Genomic DNA, 18,071 nt, shown 5'->3' on the forward strand with positions numbered 1-18,071 from the left:
AAAACCAGGTCCTGCGCTGAGTTCCAAGGACAAAAGGATGAATAAGGCATTATTCCTGCTCTCAAGGAGCTTACAGTCTAGCTGTAGGACCATAGAGAGAGATAATCACAAAGTGAAAGAGTCAGGGCATCACAAGAGGCTGGATACTGATGGTCTCAAGTCAAATGCCTGCAGCAAGGGAAAGAAAAACACATTGGCAAGAGTGACAACAGTGACTGGTCTCTGACTCTGAACACTGGAGTGGGTCAGATGCACACCCAGGGATTGTACCAGTTAAGAGACATGTGTCTCCAAAGCTCACAGCTGTTCTGGAGTTCTACCCTGTTGTCGGCTTTTGAGCATCTTCCCACCAATTTGTTTTTCAATAAAGAGATAAATCTGAGTTTTTCCATGAGATCACTTTATTTTTGTAAGTGTTGACCATTATTTAAAAGATGGCAAACATAAAACAAAACATTTCTGAGGGTCTTGGGTTTGTTGTATATAGAAGAGAAGCAGGTAGCTCAGGCCAGCGACACACTGAAGGAAGGGGTGTATTAGAAAGGCCCAGAAACAGCCCAAGAGCCAGCAGCAGAGGAGGAAGAGGAAAGCCCCCTGGTTTAAGAAGCGTAGTCAGTCCAGGAAGGTCCAATGGGCACAAAGTTCTTACTTGCCCCAAGATGAGCAGTGCCTGGCTCAGTGTGTTGAGAGAATGCCACACACAGAATTTCAAAAAGCAAAAAGCTCAGTGGTGATCCAGGTTCTTACTCCAGGCTTCAATCTGATCACTCTTTGCTTATTTCTCTTCTGGAAATCTGTCTCTCCTTTTTTTTTTATCAGCCAGAATATTATCCCCACTTCTCACTGAATCATTGTTCCAGGGAAATCTAATCTTCTCAACATGACCTACAAAATCCTCCATCCCTGATCTCACTGGAAATTGTTGCTCCCTCCACACACAGCTCCATAGCCAATGTTGAAATTAGGACTCCCACACGGTCCCCATCTATGGCACCAGGCCATGGGCTACCTCTGCCTGGAATCCCTTTATCTCACTCATCCACCCAATATACTTCTGCAAACCTCTTCACGATCCAGCTGCCATCTCTCCCCATGGGAAGCCAAGGCTACCCCTCACCTCCCTGTGCCGTCTCTCCACTTTGCTTAGCTCTAGGACAGCATGATCTTCCTGACATCAGAGGACAGCATGACAGGGTGAGGTCAAGCAGGGATTCTGGAGTCCAACAACAGGCCTTGCCTCTCACCTCCACCATCACTAAATATTGAGGGCCTGGGCAAGTTAGCTAAACTCTGTACCTCAATTTTCAAATCTTTAAAAAAATAAGGATAGAAGCAGAGCCTACGGCAGAGGGCAACAAGTGAAGATTAAATGAGGTTATGTGTATTCAGCTCTTAGAGCAGTGTCCGATGCAAACTAAGTGCCCAATAACTAGCAGCAATTATTCTGCACTATTATTATCTGTATGTGTCCTCTATTAGAGTCTAAGAATTTGGAGGACTGAAGCTGAAGCAGCGCATCTTCGCATTCGAAACGCGACCCAGACTGACACCAGCCTTCACAGCACATGCACTCAGGAGCAGGCAATGAATACTTCCTCTTGCTTTGGAGACACACTCTGTGGCAATCTTTTAGGGCCTGCTACGTGGCCCAGAATCAGAGCTCAGTATTCATTTCAATATATTACAGATGAAAGGAAACATAAAATAACAAATGTGATGAATAAATCTTTTTAATTATTGTTCATTATTTATACCTAATTAAAGCAAGATATGCTTTGCTCAAAGGGCCCCAAGGGCTATAACTCCATTGTAATTTGCCTGTAAAGGAGGGGTGTCTTTTTTCCCCACATTTTAATTTTTTCTCATATTACTACAAACAAACACAAGGCTTTGATGAATGGGAAACATCAGGATGAATTACACAGCTGAGTCTAAATACTGAACTGCTCTACATGACTGCAGTTTCCATGGATTGAATGTGCACCTTCCAAGGAGCATGGCACTACTGTTTCATCCTCATATTTGAAATGGAGATGGCTCTTTTCTCTTGGTATTTATTCACAACTGTGCCCCTGCCCAGAGGTTCAGGGAACATACCTAAATGACAAACAGGCAGCCCAAATACTTATGGCTTCACCTCCATTCCTGTCTCAGTAGAGCTCAGTGTTCCCACCCTAAAAATACCACCCACATCTTTGCTATGCTAGCCTTGTGGCTCGGCCCAATTGACTCCATCCATCACCTCTCATAACCTTTAGTCTATGTAAAGGGATCTCTCTCATCTCAAATGCACACTTCTCTTTCAAGGAAGATTTTCAAGTTCACTAACATGCCCAACACACAGTGGATGCTACCATATTTCAGAGTGAATATACCAATAAAAAGCTATTTGGAGGTTTGAACAGGAGAGCCCAACTATTCACACACTAAAGCTGTCTTCCTGGGGCACTCATCATCTTGTCAGAGTCCACAGTTTTGGAAGGGACACATGGGGAGGAATAAAGGAGAACAGGGGAAGCTAACCATCCAGGCTCCAAGCTGACACTGGCAGTCAGCAGAAAACAGAAGTTCCCATCAAGTAGGATGACCCTCCAAAGAAGCGAGGATGCCTAGCCTGGAGAAAGCTGCACTAGCACACCCACATCCACAACCTAATTTAGCATCTTTGGCAAACTAGTCTCTTCAGCAACAACTCTAGAAAGTGTCTCCCCAACCCCAGAGAAACGAAGAGCTGCTCATCATAGGTAGGGTTTCTATAAACCTAGGGTTCATGATTAACTGGCTGAAATCATTCAATCAGCTGTTCTACCAGCAGTCACTAATATTTACTAGGCAAGGCTTAGCAGCACATAAAGCAAGGACCAAATGGCGGAGATCTCCATGGGGTCCATGAAGAGGGATGGGCGAATGGTCAGAGAAGCAACTAAACAACATGAGAGAGACTAAAATAGAGTTCTGCATGGGGAATCCTGGAAACACAGAGGAGGAGTAGTCAGTGCATTTGGAAAAAAAGAAATATGTCCTAGGAGTGGAAAAATTAGGCTGAGTCATGAAGGATGGGTGGAAGTAGCCAGATGGAGAACCAAGGAGTAGAGAAGGCACTGATGTGTGTAAACATATGGTTCATTTGGGACACATACCATGGGGCAATTTGTATCATATAAAACAACATAGGTTTTGGAATCAGACAGATGTGGATGTGAATCCTGCCTCTGAATGGCTGAGCTGTTTGAGGTAGGCCAGTAGCTCTCAAGGTGTAGTCCTCAGGGCCCTGACATCAGCAACACCTGAGCCCTTTCGAGAAATGCAAATTCTGGGCCCCACCTCAGATCTACTGACTCAGAAACTTTGGGTGGCCCTGAGCAATCTGTGATTTCACCACCTTCCGGTGATTCTGATTTAAGCACAAGTTCTATAACCACTGACTGAGGTAAGCCTTTTAATGACCAAGGTCTTTGTTTTCTTAATTCATACCTTTCTAACAGGATGAGTGAAGATTAAAGATCACAGGCATATACCCAGCATGTAGTCAATGTTTAATAAAAGTTAGCTTTTCTGTTATGCTACCGATAAGTCCTTCAAATCATTGAATGACATATCAATATGGTAAGTCACATAAGGCCACATTAAAGAGTAATGGGTGATGGCACCCAGGTGGTCACACCTGGATGGAAGTAGTGGTGGCCAGGCAGCATGTTTCCAGTGCTTCCAGGCTCATGGTATCTGCCCATCTGTCTCTCCAGTAAGATGTCTGTGGTAGATCTTGTCTCCCACTTGTTGCCAAAGTACATGCAAATGATTGACTACCAGCACCCAATCTTCCATCTTCAGGCACCTGCCTAAAGTGACGATCTGATCTGAGAAAGTCTGAACCCCAGGATGTGCATGGAGACACCAAACTTCCCTGGTAGACAACCTGGACCCTAGTTTTTGTAGCCCATGATGGTAACTGCTCAGCAGAAGCCTCCCTGAGGAAGTTGTAAGCATCTGGGTGATGGAAGCTGCTAGAGGAGATAACTTTAAAGGCATCATCCCCAGGCTGCCCACCTACTCTGGATTCCCTAATTAGGTGTCAAGGTGCAGGCATGTGCACATTGTAGCTTACTCTTTATCTCTGTGGTCTGCTGCCTATCTCTGTACTTCACCTTTTAGTAACGTTCAGTGTTGGCATCCTCCCATGGCAAAGCTTAGCCTCCCTTCCAAGTTCAGTCAATATCTCTCACTCAAATGTACACCAACTGAAACTGGATTTTGGACCTGCGGAAGCTGCTTCTCTATATCTCCTGGCCTGGAGTGCTTGTTTTGGGGGTCTCTCTTAACTGAAGGCATAGATGACTCCTGTGATAAAATGAGAATACTTTGTAAAAGGACTTTGAAAGCATCCCTTGCCTCTGAAAACAATTTCCTACAATTAAATATGCACTTTCTGGTAGATCCGAAAGGTCTCCTTCAGCCAAGGCCAAGGACAGTCCATCCAGCTCAGCACTCTCCTTACCCATCCCTTTCTCCATAAATCAATCTCACTATTTCATAGATACATTTTCACTAAAGAAGAGATAAATGTGTTTGCAACATGAGAAAAATCAATAATGCAGAATTTATAGATACATCTATGCATGTTACAGAAATATTTACATTGGCAATGAGATAAATACACTTGCAACAAGAGCAGAATCAATATACACCATATGTAAACCAGATTTCAACAACTGTGGAGTTGCTATAATCATGGCTCTGATACATTTAAATCCCAAAGCCCTATTATTTATTCCTCCTTAAAGAGAAAAGAAGGTAGTGGAGTGACCCAAAAGACACAAGAGAATGGAGAGCTTGTTTTTGTTATTTGCTGGTCTTAACTACAGCCACAGATGCCTTCACTATCATTCCAGCATCTCACTTTTCTATCTCTCAAGTCTGACTCCACGAGAAATGATGCTCACACATCAATGGGGATTGCCTGGCTGTGTTTCCACAGCCTGCTTACAGGACCTTCAGGTACCAGAGCTGCCATCTCCCCATCTCTCCTGGGTCTTCTTGCCCAAGACTTCCCCTGAAGTCTTCCCCTGAAGTCTTGGGTTCTCTCTAATATTTCTCTCATGCACTGCTCTTCTAGCCCAAACTTTGCCACATTTACCATTCTCTGTTCCCCTAGACCCAAGCTTTTCAAGGTGAAGGCTGAGACACTGCAAGAAGCAAGTTCAACCTTGGACTCTGAAGGCTTTCCAGGGGTATTCATTCATTCATTCATTCATTCATTCATGAAAACATATTTCCTGAGCATCTGCTAATGTCAAGCACTGTGCAAGATCTAAGGATATGGCATGAACAGTACAAAGTTCTTGCCTTGTGGAGTTTACCTGGTGGAGGTGACAGAAAAATAAACATATAAACAACAACAATAAAGATACAAATAATTAATGCAATCCCAGGGTCAGAAAACTTTTTAGAAAGGTACAGACAGTACACATATGAGTAATGAGAGCCATATACTCACTCTGTTGCATATTTCTTGGTTTTGTGTTGGTTTTTTTTTTTTAATTGAAGCACTTTAAAAATGTTTCTATAAAGAAAAAGTCTTAGCTTTCAGGCTGAAGGAAAACAGGCTGTAGGTCAGATGTGGCCTGTGGGGGCATAGTCAGTTGACCCCAGATGTCATGTAGTCAGTGATAAAAAGTGCAATGAAGACTAATAAAGCAGAATGAGGACTATGGAAAATGATGCAGTGAGTGATAATATAACATACGCAGGGGGTGTGTTAGCCATTGGAGTGGACATCCACAGCATGTGTTTCTCCATCATCTTTCTTTCCTTGCACTGGGCTGAGAGGAGATGAGAGGAGAAACAGCTGAGGGTGGCTGAGAGGGTGGAAGCCTGACCTTCTAAGGACCAAGGCCAGCAGGCTTAGGGGTTGTCGACCTCTCCTCCTCTGAAACAGCTCCCTCAACACCTGCAGGGGACGTTCCAGGAACCCTGGGGAAGGTGTTGCTGGGGTCTTACACCAGGCTCCATGTATACAAAATCCATCATCAGAGTGATGCAGAGCGAATCCCAGCTAGGAACACTGTCGGGTTCACGCAGCATGAGTACACAGGATGAGAGCTGCAGGGCCCATGGCAGGAAAACACATCCTTACAGGACATGGGAGGCCACAAAGCCCTTCTCTTAACATGTGCCCCGCATACTGGCCACAGAGTGCCCTGTGTGTACCAACTGCCCAGCTGAGATGTACTCAACCCCTTCCCTAAACTTCCCTTTACATTCTTTTCTCTCTAAATCCCATTTCTTTGATTGTTGTTAAAATTAAAAGATGGCCAAAATAAACTACAGTGTTAAAAAAAAACAAACCAACCTCAATGCATTTGTGTATAGTATATTTCCATTCTTGTAAAATGAACAATTAATAAATGTAAATAAATATAGGGACAAAAGTAGGAGGAATAAGCACCCAACAGGTGTGAGGTTTCCACTTTTTACAAATATATTTCTGTAAAATTTGTACTTTTATAACACTGTGAACACAAGTACAATCTAAATGATTTAAAGAATTTTTCTGCTGCCTGAAAAAAGTCAATACCAGGCCTTGAAAACTTAGCTCTGTGCCATCCTTTCTCCTCCATGTCCCAGAGCCTCCCTCAGCCCAGTGCAGCCAAGATCCACTAGGAGGACAGATGACTCCCTCGCCCCCATCAAATGCCTGCCCTGCTGGCTGTAGAGGGTAGACTCCATGGGACTGTCATAGTTGTATATTCAGTCCTCAGAGCAAGACTAACCCAGAGGAGCCCAAGCCATCTCAGATGTCCAGGGCCTATTAGGACACAGGCTCTTTCACCTGTGCAGGCTGGAGTTTCCCTCACCTGTGAACCTCCTGCCTGAATTCAACCTGGGCCTGGTGTCCTGGCTGCCAAAGCAGAGCAGGCATGGCCCAACATGATTTTCTGAAATGAAGGCAAGTTTGTCATGTGTTGCTGACTTGCCAAACTCAGCCTGGACCCTGGAAATGAGAGGGTGCAGTAATAGATTCTGAGGGTGGGGGCTGTGAGCATCAATCACCTGTCAAGTTGAATAACAGTGCTCAGGTATTAGGCTGAGGTTTTCGCATGCAGCAGAGGTTGAGTGTCCATATCCTTCACTAAGTCCAAGATAGGGAACTTTAACATGTTGGCAAAGGGCACTTGGCCTCAGGCTACCCTGCTCTTGGGTGCCAGTCCGGCAGATGTTCTGCTCTCTCAGGCCTTCAAACCTTCACAGAAGCTCATTGCATGTCTTTCATGCCAGTATCCTGCCTTCTTTTATTTATTTATTTTTTTAATGTATTGAGGTGAGACTGGTTCACAAAACCGTACAGGATTCAAGGGTACAACTCAACAAAATATCACCTGCACACTGCATCATGCACACATCACCCAAAACAAAATCTCATTCTGTCCTCATTTTCCCCCTTTTTTCCCATTTACACCTACACTCACCCCCCTTTCCCTCTGGCTATCACCACACTGTTATCTGTGTCTATGTGTTATATATAAATGTTTGTTTTTGCTTACTCTCTTCACCTTTTTTCATCCAGCCACCCAAACCCCTCCTCTCTGATAGTTGTCAGTCTGTTTCACATATCCATGCCTCTTGTTTCTATTTTGTTCATCAGTTTGTTTTATTCATTAGATTCCACATATAAGTGAGATCAACAAGATGAACCCAAAGAGGCCCACATCAAGACACATCATAATTAAAATGGCAAAGATTAAAGGCAAAGAAAGAATCTTAAAAGCAGCAGGAGAGAGACAGTTACCTGCAGGGAGCTCCCCATTAGGCTATTGGCTGATTTCTCAACAGAAACACTTCAGGCCATAAGGGATTGGCATAAAATACTCAAAGTGATGAAAAGCAAGGACCTACAACGCAGACTACTCTATCGAGCAAGGCAAAGCTAAAGGAGTTCACTAGAACCAAACCAGTATTGCAAGAAATGTTAAACGGCCTACTCTGCCTTCTTTATGGGACTAAAACCTGCCTGTCCTCCAAAAATCCTCTCAGCTGTCATCTCCAAGAGGAAGATTAGATCCCTCCAGACCCATGCCCCTCTCTATGTTCTCATCTTAGCCTATCTTAATGTTTACCCCTTATGGCTGTTGATGTGTCTGCCTCCTCACCTTGACAGTGGGTTCCCTCAGAGCTGGACTCAGTGTACATTTCTGGATCCCTGTCACCTCACATATGGTCTGACAAACAATAGGTGCTGAGTTCATGCTTTCTGGAAGATTCAAACCTGGTTTAAAACAGCTCAGAAGCAACCTAAATGCCCATCAGTAGATGATCAGATCAAAAAATTATGGTATATTTACACAATGGAATACTACGCAACAGAAAGAAAAAAAGAACTACTACACTTCGCAACAGCATGGATGGAACTAGAGAGCATTATGCTAAGCGAAATAAGCCAGGGGGCGAAAGACAAATACCATATGGTCTCACCTATAAGTGGAACCTAACCAACAAAACAAAGATGCAAGGAAAACATGGCTAGCAACATTGAAAGAAAAAAGAAAGCAACAGAGTCAAGAGGGAAGGAGGGAGGTGTAGGCGGGGAAAGAGAAGGGAGGGGTCAAGTCTAAGGAACATATATCAAGGACTCATGGATAAAACCAAAGTGGGGAAGGATTGAGGGAGGAAGGTGGGAGAGGGGCAGGGGAAAGTAGTGGTGGGAAGGCAGAGACAAATGTATTTGAGTGAATGAATGAATGAATGAATAAAATAAAATAAAAAACAGCTCAGTGTTTAGAGTGACTATGACTGGGGAAAATCCAGGTTGAAAACCAGCATGATGATGGGTCTAACTTTAAAATCATGACCACTAACCTCAAGTGTATCCTTATGCTGCCTGGAAATATTCTGAATTCGTCTGTTCAATTCATCTTTTCATTCTCTTAGGTGACTTTCAGAAAATGACCCTGCTTCCTATTTCCTAACAGAGTAGAAGCAATCAGTAAAGAACTTTGCCTCTGTATAAAGAACTCCATTTTCTAAAATCACAAAATACCTGTCTGCTCTCTTTCTAAAGTGGTGGCTCTACCCTATTCCTATGTATGTATAACTCTATCTGCTTCCTGGATCCCAGACTTTCTTCCTTTCTTGAGTGCATTGCTCTTCCAGTTGTCAACTCAATTTCCTACATCATGAAATTGTTTCTCTCTATGGATCATTTCCTTTGGCATGTCCACACATATATCTTCTATCATAAACAAAAAGTCCTACTTTAAGAGTAGAAGCTCTTCCAATCGCTCTCTAGTGTTCCAGGGTGTTATCTATGGTTACCATCTCCATCACACTCTTCACATTTCTCATGAACCTACCTTGATTAAGTTTTCATCCTACCACTGAATTGGAGTTGCTTTTGTCAAGGTCATAAATGATCTCCCAAATATGAGGGCCAATACCCACTCTCCCTTAAACCCCAACAGGAGAATCTGACAAACTTAATTGTGCTGTTCTTCTTGATAACCTTCCCTCACTTGGCTTCTGGGACATCACCCTTTCTTAGTTTTCCAACCTTGAAGATGTTCCCATATCTGTTCTAGTTCTCTTCTTCCCAGACTCTAAATTTTGGGGTGTTCCAGGCTCAGTTCAGAGATCCCTTCTCTCCTCTAGTAATACCCCTTTCACCATGCTAGTCAAGCTAATTGGAGATTTTATATATAGAAATCCATATGCATAGATTTATATATATATATATATATATGGATTTATATATGAATAATAAATATAAATATAAATATTCAAATAAACATATATATGGTCTGTTCAGGAGGTATTCCAGTCATGTAATATGGAAAGTAAAGACATTTATTGAAGAAGATACAAGATACAAGAAACATTGTACCTAGGGAAAAAGACTCCTCAGTCCCCTTCAAAGTAGATACCTTGGGACCTCACACCGTTCTCCCAGTTGCCACCTGTCCCTTGTATTTTCCTGAATCTCATTGATGGTCTGAAATCTCTTCCCTATCAAAGGTGATTTTAGTTTTGGGAAAGGCCACAAGTTGCAGGGTACCAAATCTGGGCTGTAGAGGGGCTCAGTCACCTGGGTGATTTGATGTTTTGCCAAAAAACTCTGCTGGAGACAAGATGCACAAGGAGATATGTTGTTATCATGAAGCTGCCAATCACCAGTTGCCCACAGCTGTGGCCTCCTGAATCATCCAAATAGTTTCCGTGGAGGAATGTTCAAGCTTAATGTAAATTTGATGCAGATTGGTTGCTCTGCTTGCTCAGTCATTTTGAATGTGATGGCCAGTCAGTACACATTCTCACTCAACAGCGTCTACCGCTCCCACTACCTAGTACAGTGAAGTTGTCATTGTTCATGCATGTGCATTCCAGTCCACTGTTCTTGGGTTCCAGGTTACATCAACGTCACACAAACTATTCCTGTTACATTAACAATGATTGGATATATATTTGTCTGGAAAAAGTCCATATATACACACATACATATACATCTACATATACATATGCATATATACATACTTATATATATACACACACACTGTATATATACTCTGTATACTTATGACTCCAGTGGACTACCCCACCCCTGCCTGATGCCACTGATGCTATCATCTCCAGGCAACTGCTTACATGATATCTTTGTATGGATGGCTAATAGGTCCCTAAATTGAACATATTCAAACCTAAGCTTTTGAACTATACACCCCAAAACTCACCACCAAATCTGTTCTTTCTCTAGTTCATCCATCTCACTCAAGTGTTTCTCTATTCTTTGGGATGCTGTGGCCAAAAGCCTTAGGATCACTGCTGATCTCTCCCTTCTTTGCATAGCTCACATAAAATCTGAGCATACTGGATATTTGCTATCATCAAGCTAGATCCAGAATCTGATCACTTCTCATAACCTTCACCATGGACCCCTCTGCATCTTACCTAGATATTGAAATCATCTCCTTAATTGCCTTGTGCTTCCACTTCTAACTCTATAGTCTGTTGCTCAGGGGACAAAGTGATCCTTTGTCAGATCATTTCACTTCATTGCTGAAAACCCTCTAATTGCTTTTCATCTCACAGAGGAACATCCAAAATCATCATATGGCCTAAAAGGCCCCATACAATCTGGACCCCAGTACCTCTGCTCTCACCACCCTGGGCTCCCTGTCATCCTGTCTCAGGATTTCTGTAATTGTTTTCCCCTCATCCTGGGACACTCTTCCCTCACATCTCCCAACTGGCTTAGTTCTGCCATGTCCTGGGTCTCTGGGTCACCTTCTCTCTGAGGTTTTTCTTGACAATCCTACATAAAACACTACCTGAACACAACCTGAACATAAAACACTTCCTGAAATTATGTGTTAAAAACAAAGAAATATATCCCTAGATGTTTAATGTCAGTTCTTGCCATAGAATGGGGTTGGGTTGTTGGGTTTATTGCTATATCACCAGTGCCTATAACCACATGACCAACTATCCTGGTTTGCACAGGACAGGGAGATTTCCTTGGGCACAGGACTTTCAGTGCTAAAACCAGGCAAATTCCAGCCAAACTGGGATAATTTGTCTGCCTAACTACAATAGAGAATGAAACACAGCATTATATAAACAAGGGTTATATGCATGAATACATTAATGAATTAGATATTTTCTCACTTTTCAAACACAGATTTTATATCCTGTTAGAAGTCTTCATTTAGGGTGGACAAGCCTTCTTTCAGGACAAGTGTGGCTCAGTAATCTGCAGCCATAGTGATGGCCTGAGGAGCTTAAATGGAAATGCTCCAGCCCTGGGTCAGAAGGCAGAACAGAGAGCTCTGTAACCAGAGCCAGCCCAAGAACTAATGACTATGGAGCCCAGGAGTCAAGCAGGGTTCTCCCCAGGCTCCCTCCTCAGGGTTTTGAAGCTTCAAAATTCAGCTTTCTTATGGATCTAACAGAAGTCAATATTAGCTAAGAGGATCCTAATGAACCCGAACCCCAGCAACCTCTGTTTGCATCCCCAGTTCCCTGACCAGCTGCCCCCACCCCTGACTTCCTGGGAGCCCTCCACAAATAGCTTTGTCAGCCACCAATATCTGCCAAGAACATGGCTGGCTCTCAGCTCTCAATACCCACAAATATTTGCTGCCACAAATCAATACGAAAGCAGTATGCACCATTAACCTTTAATATATCAGTACTAGGGCTCTTAATCCATTATGAGGCTGTCATAAATGTGACTGAAATGCAAATCAGAGCAGCAGCCTTTCAGGAGGCTCTGAAGGTGCCTTCATTGCCTCCTGGCAGAGCCTGCATCCTCCTCTGCCCCAGAGAAACAGCCTGAGCCCCTTCTCTCCCTGTTGGTTTTTGTTTTCACCATCCTTCCCTCCCATTTCTCTTTCTTCTCACATGTGTGACTGAGCCCCTCTATTGTGTCAACTTCCTGGGCAGGCAGTCAAGGAAGCTATGCTATATGCTAAAAGAAAGCTGTAATCAGACTAACTTGCAGACACTGTGCTAATTCTTCATTTGTATTGCCCCTCCACTTAACCTTGGCAATACTTTTTCATGTAGCTAGTATTATCCCCCCATTTTATAGATGAAGAAATAAAGGCAAAAGTAGATGAAGTAAGTGATAGAAGGTCACAGAAGCAGCAAGTGGGAGAGCTGCCTTCCCAGTTAAGGCTACTTGATCCAAAAACCCATACACTTAGTTGCCGATAATGGTAAGTAGTTCACAGGTAAGTGAGGAGGGTTAACAAGTAAACTGGCAATCAAAACCATTGTGCAAAATACACTGCAGGAAGTAAGCTCAGAGTCATCGGAACATGATGTGAAATCACCTTCAGTTTGACAGATGAGAGATTGGGGAGAGAACAAAGAGTGTTAGCAGAAAAGGAGAAAGTGAAATTGACACATAGAGGAGAGGAGTAAAATATGGGAACATCTAACAGTTTACTGTGAAAAAACAGAAATAATGAAAACTAAGAAGCAGTAATAGGATCAATGGGATAATTACTCATAAAGTAGTTACAGGATAGTATAATGTAATGAAAGTGCAAAAATGATGGGGAAATGGGCTTACAGTCATGACTGTCAATAGCAAGCATGGCTCAACTACAACAGGAGGGTACACACAGTCCACATGAGTAGGGAGAGGTGCACCTAGAGTGTCCAGCTTAGGTATCTGGGGAGGCTGTGCCATGGGGCCCCACAGGACACCTACTACATAAGGCCACTCTACCAAGACCAGAAGATGTAGAGGCTTTACTTGACACATAGAAACAAACACAGGGAGGCAGCCAAAATGAGGAGCAAAGAAACATGTCCCACATGAAAGGACAGAACAAAATTCCAGAAAAATAAAACTAAACTAACTAAATGGAGATAAGCAATCTAACAGATGCAGAGTTCAAAACGCTGCTTGTAAGGATTCTCAATGAACTTGGGGGAAGATTAGATGAACTTAGTGAGAACTTCAACAGGGAGATAGGAAACATAAAAAAGAGCCAGTCAGAAATCAAGAATACACTAACTGAGATGAAGAATTCATTACAAGGAATCAATAGTCCAGAAAATGAAGCAGAGGATCAAATCAGAAATTTGGAAGATAAGGAAGTGGAAAATACCCAATCAAAACAGGAAAAAAGGGGGCAAGGGAAACTGGTGGGGGGGAGGCAGAGACAAATGTATTTGAAAAAATAAATTAAAATAAAATTAAAAAGAAACAGGAAAAAAAAAAGCATCTAAAAAATTGAGGATAGTAGCCTCTGAGGCAACTTCAAGTGTCCCAACATTGGTGTCATAGGGGTGCCAAAAGGAGGAGAGAGAGAGAGAGTGAGCAAGAAACTGAAAATCTATTTGAATAAATAATGACAGAAAACTTCCTTAACCTGGTAAAGGAAATAGACATACAAGTCCAGGAAGCATAGAGAGTCACAAATAAGATGAGCCCAAAGAAGGGCACACCAAGGCACATCATAATTTAAACGCCAAGCATTAAAGGCAGAGAGAATCTTAAAAGAAGCAAGAGAAAAAGCAGAGAAAAGAACAAGGGAGCTCCCATAAGACAGTCAGATCAACAGAAAACTTGCAGGCCAGAAGGGACTGGCAAGAAATACTCAAAGTGATGAAAAGCAAGGACCTACAACCGAGATTACTCCACCCAGCAAAGCTATCATTTAGAATGGAAGGGCAGATACAGAGCTTCCAAGAAAAATCTAAGAGTTCCTCACCACCAAATCATTATTACAAGAAATGTTAGAGTGCCTTCTTTAGGAAGAAGAACATGAAAAAAAGATCAAAATATGAATAATGAAATGGCAATAAATATTCATCTCTCAACAATTACTTTAAATGCAAATGGATTAAATGTTCTGATCAAAAGACAGTGGCTGAATGGATAAAAAAAAAAGACCCTTAGATATATTATCTACAAGAGACACACTTCAAATTGAAATATACATACAGACTGAAAGTAAAGGGATGGAAAAAGATATTTCATGACAATGGAAACAACACAAAATAAAAGGCTGGGTTAGCAATATTTACACCAGATAAAATAGACTTTAAAGTAAAGGCTTTCAAGGACAAAGAAAGACCCACCAATTCTAGTTCCAAATATTAATCCATCGAAACCCAAAACACTAAATCAAAAAGATATATGTATCCACATGTTTACTGCAGCATTATTTACAACAGCCAAATATGGAAGCAAGCTAAGGATCCATAAATAGATTAAAAAGTGGTAATATACACAGTGGAATATGACTCAGCCATTAAAAGGAATGAAATTCCTTGCCTTCTGCAACAACATGGATGGACCAAGAGGGTTTGTGCTAAATAAAATAAGTAAGAGTAAGATAAATGCCAGGTGATTTTACTTATATGTGGAATCTTAAAAAACAAAACAAACAAGCAAGCATAACAGAAACTGACTCATAGATACAGAAGACATTTTGATGGTTGCCAGATGGGAGAGATGCTGGGGGAATGAGTGGGTGAAAAAAGTAAAGGGATTAAGAAACACAAAGTGGTAGTTACAGAATAGTCATGGTAATGTAAAGCACAGCATAGGGAATGTAGTCAATAATATTGTAATAATTACGTATGTGCCAGGTGAGTATTAGATTTGTTGGGGTGTTCTCTTAGTAAATTATATAAATGTCTAATCACAGAGTTGTACATCTGAAACTAATATAAGATTTTATGTCAAGTGTAATTTAAAAATAAAAAATATTTTTAAAAAATGATTGGAAAATGAACTATTGAATTTCCGTAGACAATTATAGGGTCTGTGTATGCGTGAGATGAGCAGGCGCATGTATCCTGTACAATTGGCAGTGGGAAGGTACTACAGAAAGCTGTCACATGCATTTTAAGGCACAGCTAAGGAGAAGCATGAGTCCATGTGCTTGCACATATGGGTGCATGCATGAGTATACATACCTGTTTAGGGCCTAAGTGTGCTCATTTATGAGTGTTCATAGAAGAACCCCAGGACAGGAAGAACAAAGGAAAGAAGGAAGGGGTATTGTTGGAGGGCTGGGACACTCAGACTACAGTCTGCTCTGACAAACTTTGAAGTAAAGAAGTTATAGTGAAATGGTGGCGATTCCACAGGAGGCAGATTTGTGCGACAGAAAAACCAAACAAAGCAGCAGTTAGTGCAGGGATCACAGAACGTGAAACATCTACCCCTCAAGCTTGCTTATGGGCCTGGGAAACCAGCACCCATAGTGCAAGAAAAAAGAGGCTCCAGCCCCTCCCTCATGGGAAAGCTAACAAGAAAATACCAGTACATGTGAGCCTGTTACTGAACAATACAAAACCAGCTGTAATTAAATGTAGCTACAACATGTTAACTGCTTTGAATCAGTTTGCAAAAAAAAAAAAAAAAATTTAACAAGGACCTAGACTCTGAAGAAAAAGTAAGGAAAGGGAATAGGAAGGATAAAGGTGTATTCTATTACTGATAAGTCTTGTTTGGGATCAGGGGAAGGAAGGACCCTACTTTGCACCAAGTGCCGAATGAGGGTTGGCTTGTTTCATCTTCAGAAATACCCTCTGTGGTGAGTTATTCATCCCCCTTACAGATGAAGATATGATCAGGTTTTTCAAGCTGGTCCAGGCCACAGCAGGTTGAGCTTACTGGCCTACTATGTTGAGCTTTTCTAGGCCTGTATATCTGTGGTGCCTCAGAGATCCCAAACCAACCCCAACTAAGGATGATCAGACCATTCAGTTACAGCTGATTTTCTGTTGAACAAAAGCTATTTTAGCATCATTAGTAATGATAAGTGCCAGCCACGCCACTCCAGGCACCCTGCAAGCCAAAAAGTCTCCACTCAGCACTCTCTCTGGCTGGTAGTAGACTGTCTGCTACACTCCCGAGATAGGCACCATTGCCCTTCTCAGAGGAACACTGCCTACAACTGCAGCATCAGGATGGTGGCAGAACTCAGATTGGCCATGCTTTTTGTCTTCTAAGATAATTACTCATCACATTAACTTCTTAGGGTTTAGACAAAACACTCAGGACAACTCTGCCCATATCCATCAGTACCCTGTCTGATGGGAGCAGAATGTCCAACAGCTGTGGAACGCTACATAAGCCAGCATGGAAATTGATGGGAAAATAAACAATGGCTTCTGCAGCCCCATGGGTAAAAAGGACACTGGCATTTAGGGGGCATCCAAACAGACCCAGGACCCAGACAAGGACCCAGACCTTGTGCTAGTCACTCCCTTAATTAGATCCTCCCAATAGCTCTGGGAGGAAGTTATTACTGCCCTCGCCTTGAGAGTGGAACTAACTTCTCCAAAAATGAGAGATGAACCAATTTACCCAAGACCCTCCTGAACATGTATACAAGTCTTCTCAGGCTGCAAAGACCTAGTTCTACACCTTGACCTTTTACCTCTTGAGAAGCTGGAGCAAATAAGGGAAGCGACACAATCCAGTTTGGTGCTACCATACTGGGAGTCCAGGACCTGGATTCTGGATCTTGCCCAGACAACAAGGTGCCCCTCGATGCTCTAATCACCAGGATGCACTTGTACTGGGGTGGCAGTGCAGAGAAGAGATCCAGAACTTCTGTAAAGGAGTCAGACTGTGGTTGTGAATATAACTCTACTGCTTGCTAGTTCTGTGGCCTCGGACTAGTTACACAGCCTCTCTGTGCAACAGTTTCCTCCTCTACCCAACAGGGACAGTCACAGATTGAACAAATTCAGGCAAAGCACTGAGACTAATGATGGTCCATGGGAGACACAATAAATGGGTGCCTCAGTTATCCCAATTATTCAATGAGAGAAGTACACTGTGTCATGGCTATAAAATGCCAGTCTTCGTGACAGGTCCATAAGTTGCTTGTTGAGCTAGCATAGTGTTTGTTTTGAATTTGAATGCTTTTAACTTGTGCATGTGATTTCTGGGTCACTGCAAGCTGCAGCACTCCACTTGGTCTTAGACCCACATTAACATTCTCTGTATGGCCTGTAAACATTTGCAATTAAAACCTCTATGCAAGATAATCTCTCAGGTCTTCCCCCCTCTGTGGTATTTCATGATTCAATGGCATTGGGTGGAACTAAAAACCTTATTTTATTTAGGATTATCTCTTCCAACAAAGTAGCACTGTGGACTGTTTTCTCTGAAACATGATAGTTTACTTTGAAAACTGAATCTCATTTTGAGATCTGTTAGGATCGCAGAGCTACTGTGGCAAGGACCTCACAAAGAACAGGCCACTATCAATTAAAACTCAGATTGTCTGGATGTCAGGAGCTTTGCACCTATAGGGCCCTTGCAACCACCTCTCCTGAAGTAAGGGCCACAGAACCTTGTATCTAGGTCACACTGAGTCCACAGCCACGTTTCACTTGGCAGGGCAAAGCAAATTAACCATCCTCAAAGCCATACACAGTAATATAATATTGCCCCCATGGTGCCTTGGGATGAAAGAAAATGTGCAAAAACCAGCCACAAACCCAAAGCAAAGCCAACTCCTTCCTCCATGAGGTAAGGGTGTCTTTCAGCAGGGAGAGTCGATTTTAGGAGGAATCTGCTTCCATCTCCTAGAGAAAAAAGC

General features: G+C 42.4%; 1 protein-coding gene across 2 annotated transcripts in view; it reads right to left on the minus strand.

Annotated features, from left to right (window-relative positions):
* The window catches only part of GRID1 (glutamate ionotropic receptor delta type subunit 1), a 714,118-nt gene that overhangs the window by 43,564 nt on the left and 652,483 nt on the right, over positions 1–18,071 (minus strand). The gene's annotated exons all lie outside the window — the stretch shown is intronic.

This window comes from Pteronotus mesoamericanus, unplaced genomic scaffold (genome assembly GCF_021234165.1).
Source record: "Pteronotus mesoamericanus isolate MK-2021 breed Mesoamerican mustached bat unplaced genomic scaffold, CSHL_Meso_final contig_59, whole genome shotgun sequence".
NCBI classification, from domain to species: Eukaryota; Metazoa; Chordata; class Mammalia; order Chiroptera; family Mormoopidae; genus Pteronotus; species Pteronotus mesoamericanus.